Source organism: Amaranthus tricolor, chromosome 8 (assembly GCF_026212465.1).
Source record: "Amaranthus tricolor cultivar Red isolate AtriRed21 chromosome 8, ASM2621246v1, whole genome shotgun sequence".
In the NCBI taxonomy this organism is placed as follows: domain Eukaryota; kingdom Viridiplantae; phylum Streptophyta; class Magnoliopsida; order Caryophyllales; family Amaranthaceae; genus Amaranthus; species Amaranthus tricolor.
The window spans coordinates 11838917-11847075 of NC_080054.1; positions in this window are offsets into that span (position 1 = coordinate 11838917).

Below are 8159 nucleotides of genomic sequence, written 5' to 3' on the forward strand. Positions count from 1 at the left end.
CAATAAGAACCGTTAGAATTATATTCTTAAAACTCTTAGGAAGTGAAGCCAAAAGAAGTAGGGCTTTCTCCTCATCAGAAAGCTTCTCATCTGTAATGACTCGTCTTAATATAGAGTGTATTGGCGGAAACAATACACTAAGTTGGGTCACTAAACTTTCGGAAAAAAAAAAATTATAACTTCGAATAAAATAAATCAAAAAGTCATTACATAATAATCCAGGGAGTAAAACACTCCCACAAATAAAAAATAAAACATCTAAACTTCAACTTAATGTTCTATCCTTCTAGGTAACCCTACACTCTCTTAGTCTTTTTCCCTAGTCGCTCCGAGTGAATTCAATCATCACCTACAACAACTAAATAGCAAATTACCACTTAGTGGCCAGTAACTAGACTGTCCTAAACACGAAGGTTCAAATTTAAACAATGGACTAATGCGAGGCTTAATTAAAATTCAAATCAATTAACAACTATCCAACCATACAAGCCAAACCGATAGAGTCAAATAATGTTGATCAATTCAATTAATACCAAAGTAGGATAACCAAATCAATTAAAACCAAGGATAACTTTTCCAAAACAATTTAACAAAACCAAGTTAACAATATTTTCAAGTCGTACTTGGAACGGACGCAGTGAACAAATTCGCGGCCCACTAAGCCTAGATAAAGTCAGGGCGAACCTCGGGTCAACCACAATGATATAACCCTATCTAAGAATGGCCAATCAATCTCGTTTTCCGAAGATCCAGCATAACGAGAACGACAACTAAATCTAAAACTAATCTACTATAGACGTGCTGTCCAATCGAAGGAACCACTATGGACTTACCCAACAATTTCCAAATAACAACAAAATCAATGTTCATAAGGAACAACTATGGATTTACCCTTAAGAACCCAAAAGCCACAATGACCATTTCCAAAATACCAAAAGTCCTAGGGAGTAGTTCAAAACCAATCAAGCTCACTATTATACAGTTTAAGTTGTAATGTCTGAGTTTGGAATAAGGATAATTCGAACTTAATCAAGAATACACCTTATAACAACTCTTGGCAAGAATATACTACAGACAGTGTTATTTTATTCTAAAGTATAAACTTGTCGACGAGCAACAAAACAGTTTTATAAACCATCACAATAAAATCACATAACCATTATAATAGTCAACAAAAGTCAATGGTCATGGTCAAAGTCAATGCCAAAGTCAAGTTCTCTATTTACATGACTTTAACAACAAATGATCATAAACTACCTAATTAAAATAAATAAGTAGTACATGAAATTAACACATAACCAAGCAATTAACATGACCAAAATTAATGAATCAATAAATAAAATTAGATTTTAATTCTTCTTAACCTAAATTATTTCACAAAATTTAAATTAACTAGTTTAAGCCATTATTAAGTAATAATTTTGTAAAATTCAATCCAAATTCATTAAATTAAATATTAAATAATTACCAACTAATTAGATATTGAATTAGATCACATGAAATTAGATTTTAATCTTTTAGCTAATTCGCTTAACACTTTGCTCATAAATTAGTTAATTTAATTAACCAAAATGAAACTAAACCAATTATATTAAATAAGTTTACTAAAATAATTATTAGACTTAAATTAATGATAAAACTTAATTTCAGACTCAAATTTAAATAATTTACGTGGCTAACTAATAATAAAATAAATTCTGGAAATAAACTGTCAATTAATCGCAATAGTTGAATAATTACTAGAAATTCCATTTTAATTAGATTAATTGGCCCGAATTAACCAAAGTTAATTTACACTATTAACTACTGATTATAACATATTTTAGTGTAAAAATAATGTGGAAATAAATTAAAATCAATAAATTACAGCCAAATTACTATTAATAAAAAGTGCAGATTTTCCAAATTTTCATAATAATTTAAAATAAAATTATTCAAATCACGAAAATTAATTTTAACCAATCCTAAATTAAATGTATGTTATAACACATCATAGAAAATTAAAATAACAATAGTACATGCACGAAAATAATTAAAGCAAAATTTACAATATAAAACCGAATTAATCAATTTAAATTTTAATTAATTCTAAACAAGACTTCTATGTTTAATTAAGAAACTAAGTGAGGAAAAATCTAGTTACCTGCATAATGGAGGAAAGTAATAATCTTTAGAAGATTAAAGAAAACTCCAAGAAAATCTCCCAAATTGCAAAATAAATTCCTTGAAGTAAGCTTGAATAATTCAAAATAAGTCTTCAAAAGTAGCCCAAAAATATGATAATATTTTGGCACTTGAAGAAAAATAAAGCAAGTATTTTGTTATGTTTTTTTTTTTGAGAGAAAAGAATAAGAGAAAGAAAGTTTATGAGCTTTATGAATGAATGAAAAATTACATAACAACAGGCTAGTATTTATAAGAGGGGAAAAACCATCCCAAAAGACTTCTCATAATGGCTAAAAATTATGTGCATTAGGGAGTTCAATCAACTTGAGGAAAAGAAAATGAAAATATTTGAAGGATGTTCATGCATTCATTCCATTCTAGAATGTGCCAAATAATTAAGCATGAATTAGAATCAATTAATCTAATTAAACACTAATTTTACACGCCTATCATGATAATTGTTGGCCTCTTAAGGTTTTGATGATGACTTCACTTTTAAATAAACAAACATATTTTTAGAGATTGTTTTGTAGGTATATATCCGATTTAGTTTGAATCGTTGATGAAGCCTATGACTTGGTTCGTAGAAGATGTACATATCTTAATATGTCCAAGATGTTAGATAAGTGTTATAATGTTCAAAGTAGACGTACAGTCTACTGTTCCTAAAATGAACATTCTGACTGAAGTTGAAGCTGGAGACAGTACGTTGTTCCTACGTAGCAGGTCTGAAGAATAGCATCGACTGAAAAATTGCGAATTAATTATTTTCTGTTTTTAAGTTGATGTAATGGTTTAGAATTAATTTAATTGCTTAATTATTGATAAATTGGTTGGCAAATCTATTTTTAGGTTTTCTAAAAATAGCCCAAGACTTTTTCTTTATTAGATTTAGATCTCCTATTTTTTAGGATCTTATGTTTTAAACTCCTATGCTATTTTTAGCATTAAGGAAACTGGTTTTTCTTTGAGCAAATAACAGCCGGACACTTTCTTAATTCCACCACCTTTTGTTTTGAAAACGTAGGGTAGTGGAGGTATGTGTGCGATAGTGGACGTTATGGTTATGGTAACTGCTGGCTGTTCCCTCTATAAATAGAAGGAACTTTGCTCGAACCAAAAGACATTCAAGAGTGTCCATAAAAGGGAGATCAAATTAAGAAAAATATTTTCAGTTTTTACATGACAATCAACTTATTATATTTTTCTTAAGTAATTATTTTAATTGTAATCTTCTTGAGAATTGGCCTTGTAAGGGTTGATGTGTGATTTGTTGTAATTAGACTTGTGGGAAGTCTAAGGGAATTAGAGAAAAGAAACGTGAGAAGAGAAAGAGAAAGAGAGAATAGAGAAAGAGAATTAGGCCTAGAGTAGAGAAGCTTCAAGTGAAGCAAACATTGTTTTGTGTAATTGTAATTAATTGCCTAAACATAGTGAGAATTTTGAAATCCCGGGGGGTCGTGGTTTTTCCTTCTTATTAGGCCAAGAAGGTTTCCACGTAAAATCTTTGTCTCTTTTTATTTCTTGCTTAAGTTTAAGTTTTATTTTGTGAGTTAAAATTTCGCAAGTTAGAGCAAAAAAGTAGTACAACTCAATACACAACAATTCACCCCCCCCCTCTTGTTGCATTTGATCATCTCTTCATATTCCAACAATTGGTATCAGAGCTCTGTTCCTCATTTAATCAGGAAACCCTGAGAGCAGTATCCTGTTCCCACAGAAATGTTGAAGATGAACGAGCGCATGGAAGAGGGGTACTCCACACAAAGGCCACCCATGTTTGATGGGAAATTCTATACTTACTGGAAAAATAGAATGGAAATCGTCATAAAGGCCGAAAACTATCAAGTTTGGAGAGTCATTGAAATTGGAGACTTTGAGGTGACGACCATCAACTCCAACAATGAAGCTGTTCCAAAACCAATCACTGAATATGAAAAAGAAGATTTTCAAAAGATGGAGATGAACGCTCTTGCTATCAAATTGTTTCACTGTGGTCTTGGACCCAATGAACACAATCGTATTATGGGTTGCAAAACTGCCAAGCAGATTTGGGACCTGCTGGAAGTTACCCATAAATGTACCAGCGAAGTGAAGCGCTCCAAGATTGACCTCCTAATGTCCAAATATGAAAGGTTTGTTATGGAACCTAGAGAGAACATTCAAGAGATGTTCACCAGGTTCACAAATATCACGAATGAATTGGTCTCTCCTGGTAAAATCATTCTCGTTGATGAACAAGTTAGGAAAATACTTAGGAGTCTTCCTCAAGACGAACGCTGGAGAGCTAAGGTCACATCCATTCAGGAATCGAAAGATTTCACCAAGTTTAATTTGGAAGAGTTGGATGGTTCCCTCATGACTCTTGAATTGCATTTGGGAACAGCTGACAATTCCCGAAACAAAGGACTGGCTCTGGCAGCAGATGATAGTGAAGAATCAGAAGCTGGGGAAGAGGAAGCTGCTATGTTGGCACGAAAATTCAAAAAATTCTTCAGGAACAGCAGATATGGAAATCAAAGGAATAATAAAGAAAAAGGAACTGCTAACATGAAGAAAAATTTTGAATGCCCCAAATGTAAAAGTACTGACCACTTCATCAAAGATTGCCCTCTATGGAAGAATGAGAAGGGCAAGGGAAAGACAAGAGAAGCTGGAAGGATGCCTAAACAAGGAAACTTCAGAACTGATTTTCGAAAAGCTATGATCGCAGCTTGGGGTGATAGTGAAAGCGAAGCTGAAACTGAAGCTCCAATAGAGGAAGAAATCGCAAATTTGTGTCTCATGGCATCTCATGAAGAGTCTAAGGAAACAGAGGTAATGTCTTCTAGTCCATCTCCTAATCAATTGTCTAACCTAAGTAAGAATAAATTAATCAAATTGCTTTTAGAGACACAAGAAAAGTTGAATGAAAAAACAACTAAGTATCTCCAAATTGAGAAAGACGTTAACTTAAGTAAAGATCATATCTCATACCTAAATTCCTTTAGGATCGATGTGCAAAGTAGATTTTTTGATTTGTTAGATAAGAATATCATTTTAAAAGAACAATTGGAGAAATTAAAGCAGGATTTCATTATTCTTAACATTGAATTAAATCAAAACAAATTGCTAGGATTAAAATTGGTTGAAAATGATAAAACCACTCATGTGTTTAGCACGGAATTTCAAGAAATAAAATTAAAATTAGAATCATATGAAAAAGAAAATAAGTTTCTAAAAGATCAAATTAACTTAAGAGGAAAAGGAAAAATCAATGAAATTCCCAAATGGATTCTAAATGCTAAAACCAAGAGTAAAGAAGGTCTAGGTTATGTTAAGAATGAAAAAAGGAAAAAGGTATATGTAGATCTCCCTAGTAGTAAAATCTGTTCCTTTTGTGGTAAAATTGGACACCTAAAATATCAATGTGTAAAAAGGGAACAACACACTAAAGCAAATAAAACTTATGTCGAATGCATATGGATTGAGAAACATGATTCAATATAATCGACAGGGAACCCAAGGTTGACTGGGTTCCTAAACTTAACCATTAGTTTGCTTTGCAGGTTCAAGTGAGGGGGAACAACTCATGGTATCTCGACAGTGGGTGTTCCAAGCACATGACGGGTGATAAATCTAGATTTCTCTCACTTGAAGCGTATGATGGAGGAACTGTAACCTTCGGTGATAATATGAAGGGTGAAATAATCGCCAAAGGAAAAGTTGGAAGGTCAAACTCCCATGCCATTGACAATGTATTTTTAGTCGAGAATTAGAAAGGTAACTCTGTTAAGTTTACTTCTGAACGATGCATAATTTCTAGGAACAACACAGGAGACCCTGTATTAGAGGGAATTAGAAAAGGGAACACCTATGTGGTGGACCTGGACACTGTTCCCAGAAACAGTCTAACGTGTTTAAGCGTTATAGAAGAAGACCCACTTCTTTGGCACAAGCGACTAGGTCATGCTAGCTATTCATTGATTAACTCTTTAAGATCAAAAGACCTAGTAAGAGGATTACCTGCAATAAAATTCCTCAAAAATGAAATTTGTGATCCTTGTGCTAAAGGAAAACAAGTGCGGTCATCCTTTAAATAAAAGTTTCTGGTGACTACCTCTAGACCATTAGAATTAATTCATATGGATCTATGTGGACCTATGAGAACACAAAGTCGTAGTGGCAAAAGATATGTGTTTGTCATAGTTGATGATTTTAGTAGATTTACTTGGACCTTAGTTTTAGCAAGCAAAGATGAAGCTTTCGATGAGTTTGTATCTTTTGCTAATAAAATACAAAAATCTACCAATAATTTAATTGTTCACATTAGATCGGATCATGGCAAAGAATTTGAAAACTCAAACTTCATGAATTATTGTAATGAACATGGTATAAATCATAATTTTTCCGCTCCTAGAACACCACAACAAAATGGAGTGGTGGAAAGGAAGAATAGAACCTTAGAAGAAATGGCTAGGACCATGTTGATTGCTAGTGGTCTACCTAGGAATTTTTGGGCCGAGGCCGTTAATACTGCATGCTATATTTTGAATCGTGTGTTAATAAGACCAATCACTTCTAAGACACCCTATGAATTACTCAAAGGTGTTAAACCAAATATTTCCTATTTTCGTGTGTTTGGATGCAAATGTTTTGTTCATGTGAATGGTAAACGAAATAGAGGTAAGTTTGATGAAAGAAGTGATGAAGCAGTATTCCTCGGTTATTCATCACATAGCAAAGCTTACAGAGTTTATAATAAGAGAACAATGTGCGTAGAGGAATCTATTCACATAATTTTTGATGAAACTAAATTTTCAACAAGTGAACAGGAAACAAATAATATTAAAATAGGTCTTGCAAATTTAGAAGAAGATGATGAAGGAGTTAAAATGTAAGATCTAGGAACAGCAGGTGAACAGCCAATACAAGAAGAGGCAGGAGAAACCGACCAAGTCCAGGAACTACCAGCACAACAGGACCAGCAGACTGTTCCTAATCCAGCTGTTCTCGCAGATGAGTAAAATGATCCAGTAGCTGAACAAAATGCCAATCAAGATGTTGAGCCAGAACATGCTACTGTTCCCTCAAGAGAATTTGTGCCCAAACCTTGGAAATATCAAAGTTACCATCCTCTTGACCTGATTATAAGTGATATAAATAAGGGAACACAAACCAGATCCCAACTGAGAAACTTTTGTGCTCATTTTGCGTTCTTATCATCACTTGAACCCAAAAATCACGAAGAAGCTCTAAAGGATTCCGAATGGATAATAGCCATGCAAGATGAATTAAATGAATTTGAAAGAAATAAGGTATGGCACTTGGAACCCAAACCAAAACACAAGAAGGTAATTGGTCTGAAATGGGTATTTCGGAATAAGCTAGATGAGCATGGAATAATTGTAAGAAACAAAGCAAGACTCGTGGTCAAAGGGTACAATCAACAAGAAGGTATTGATTATACCGAGACATTTGCTCCGGTAGCAAGGTTAGAGGCCATTAGAATTTTAATTTCTTTTGCTGCATTTATGAATTTTAAACTATATCAAATGGATGTGAAATGTGCTTTCTTAAATGGATTTCTTGATGAAGAAGTGTTTGTTGAACAACCTCCAGGTTTTGAGAATACCTCCTGTCCTGATCATGTCTATAAGCTTGATAAAGCTCTATATGGCTTAAAGCAAGCTCCTAGGCAATGGTATGAAAGACTGTCAAAGTTTTTGATACAAAATAACTTTGTTAGAGGAAAAATCGACAAAACCTTGTTCTTTAAGAATAAAGGTTCTCATATTTTGGTTGTTCATATTATTTTTGGTGCTACTAATGATTTATTATGTAAGGAATTTGCTAACCTAATTGGCACAGAATTTGAAATGAGCATGATGGGAGAACTAAATTTCTTCCTTGGTTTACAAATTAAACAAACTGAAAATGGTATTTTTATTCATCAACAAAAATACATAAAAGAACTTTTAAAGAAATATGGACTAAACAACGCTAAAACCAAC